Raw genomic sequence first — 3,172 nt, forward strand, 5'->3', positions numbered from 1 at the left:
GGTTTTGAGAACGAGACAGAGCACATTCAAATGTTCAGTGGTAAATTTTACAAGGACGTGTCACTTGACCTTACAGTTAACCTACTATGACGTTACGTAACTGCTAAAAAAAAAAAAACAGCCTTGTTACTTTAACAGCATCTGTTTGTTTGGAGTACAGAAGAAAAGAGAACGATCGGGGCCACGCAATAAAGAGGTGCAATATCATAAGTGAACAAGTTTCACATTACGTTTCACTTAATATTATATTTAACGCCTAGATTTGTATTTAACATGTAGGCCTTTAAAGAATAATAAAAATGCTCAGAATTGTCACACTATACGGCATTCACAGCAGATCTGTAACTTAGAGGACACGTCCTGCAGCACCATCGTAGGTTTATTGAACACTGCGGTTAAGACCGCTTTATTACTGACAGCACGGTTAAACGAGCCGCACGTATATTTCAGGGGCGCGGCTTTTGGATACTTAGCGGTAATAGCCCTGAAAACGGAACGTGAGCTCCTACTGCACAGAACATTCATTCATTCATTCATTCATTCATTCATTCATTCATCTTCTACCGCTTATCCGAACTATCCTCAGGTCACGGGGAGCCTGTGCCTATCTCAGGCGTCATCGGGCATCAAGGCAGGATACACCCTGGACGGAGTGCCAACCCATCGCAGGGCACACACACACACACACACTCCGGACAATTTTCCAGAGATGCCAATCAACCTACCATGCATGTCTTTGGACCGGGGGAGGAAACCGGAGTACCCGGAGGAAACCCCCGAGGCACGGGGAGAACATGCAAACTCCACACACACAAGGTGGAGGCAGGAATCGAACCCCCAACCCTGGAGGTGCGAGGCGAACGTGCTAAACACTAAGCCACTCATGCCCCCTGGGATTGTTTACCCAAAAATGAAAATTATCATGTACTCACCTTCATATCAAGCAGATATTTAATAAATAGTCACCATACAGTTGCTGGTATCCATTGACTTACATAGTATTTTCTCATTATGTTCTTATTATGAAAGTCAATGTGTACTGGCAACTGTGTGGTTACCCTCATTTATTAAATATATTTTATGTTCAACAGAAGGGGGGCACGGTGGCTTAGTGGTTAGCACGTTCGCCTCACACCTCCAGGGTCGGGGTTCGATTCCCGCCTCCGCCTTGTGTGTGTGGAGTTTGCATGTTCTGCCCGTGCCTCGGGGGTTTCCTCCGGGTACTCCGGTTTCCTCCCCCGGTCCAAAGACATGCATGGTAGGTTGATTGGCATCTCTGGAAAATTGTCCGTAGTGTGTGAGTGCATGAGTGAATGAGAGTGTGTGTGTGCCCTGCGATGGGTTGGCACTCCGTCCAGGGTGTATCCTGCCTTGATGCCCGATGACGCCTGAGATAGGCACAGGCTCCCCGTGACCCGAGGTAGTTCGGATAAGCGGTAGAAGATGAATGAATGAATGAATGTTCAACAGAACAAATAAAAACTTATACAGATTTAAAACATGAGGGTGATTTCACCCAAATAAGGATGGGTTTCCTTCTGAGCCTGATTCCTCTCAAGGTTTCTTCCTTATATATCACCTCAGTTTTTCCTTGCCACCGTTGCCTCCGGCTTGCTGATTAGGGATAGGGATAGATATATATAGTATTTTACAATTTAAGTTAATATTTGTAAATTAATTTTAAACTTTAATTGTATATATTCATTTATTTATTTTTATCCTTATTTTTTCTTCCTATTATTATTATATATTTATTTCTTTTTTCTCTCTCTCTTCTGTTTTCATACTTCTCTAAAGCTGCTTTGTGACAATGGGAATTGTTAAAAGCGCAATAGAAATAAATAGAATTGTTTTTTTTTTAGATGATAGAATTTTCATTTTGGGTGAACAATTTTTTTTATGTATTTTAGTTTACTTTACTTTTCTTATTTTTTATTTTTATTTTTTTGGAGAAAAATTGTTTTTGTTTGTTTTTATCGATTGATTTTTATTTTGCCATATTGCATTTTGATGGCCGTGGCTGTAATAATTTGAATAGCTGTTTTAACACTTTCTAATTCCGCTTATTTTATTGTTACATAGTTGCAGAGATGTTTAAACAGTCATAGGGTTTTAAAGTTATGGTTAACTTTCATACAAAACAATTTTATAGTAAATAAAAAAGCCCTTGAATTCTATGACAACAGTGTGTGCATTAATTATTTTTATATTAGTTCAGAGTATTCTGAACTAATAAATTTATTAGCTTATAGGTTATTCAGAAGTACATTGTTTGGGTTAGAATTTGAATAGTATTTAATCAAAAAATTGAAAACATAAAGGTGTTGAGTATTAGAAACATAAAACATTACATATACTAAACAAAACTTTTAATTGCAGTGAACATAAATATAAAAAGAATTTAATGTACTTGTAATTTTTAATTAAATTTAATTAAATAATCTTAGGTAATCGGTTTCCACAAAGGTTTTCTAAAAAGTTTTACGGTGTAAAAATGCCAACCTTAGCAGATAGTCTCAAAGTTTACTCCAGAATATGTGTTTTATGTTATGCATGAATCTATAAAATACGTTCTGTGTTGCTTCCCGATTAAATATGACTATGCCTTGCAAGAACTTTTCTGAATATCAGAATGTTTTAGGAAGTTTTGTCAGACAAGACACTTACTGTGTGTGAGCTTTGACACACACAAGGCAGAGGCGGGAATCGAACCCCCAACCCTCAACCCCCAACCCTCAACCCCCAACCCCCAACCCTCAACCCCCAACCCTCAACCCTCAACCCTCAACCCCCAACCCTCAACCCTGGAGCGAACGTGCTAACCACTAAGCCACCGTGCCCCCACTGCACAAGCATGCAGTAATACTGAACATGAGCACTGCTGTGATTTGGATGTACTGTAGGTAATCACAGCCTCCCGCCTCGTGTGTGTGGAGTTTGCATGTTCTCCCCGTGCCTCGGGGGTTTCCTCCGGGTACTCCGGTTTCCTCCCCCGGTCCAAAGACATGCATGGTAGGTTGATTGGCATCTCTGGGAAAATTGTTCGTAGTGTGTGATTGTGTGAGTGAATGAGAGTGTGTGTGCCTTGCGATGGGTTGGCACTCCGTCCAGGGTGTAACCTGCCTTGATGCCCGATGACGCCTGAGATAGGCACAGGCTCCCCGTGACCCGA

Source organism: Tachysurus vachellii, chromosome 2 (assembly GCF_030014155.1).
Source record: "Tachysurus vachellii isolate PV-2020 chromosome 2, HZAU_Pvac_v1, whole genome shotgun sequence".
Classification (NCBI taxonomy): domain Eukaryota; kingdom Metazoa; phylum Chordata; class Actinopteri; order Siluriformes; family Bagridae; genus Tachysurus; species Tachysurus vachellii.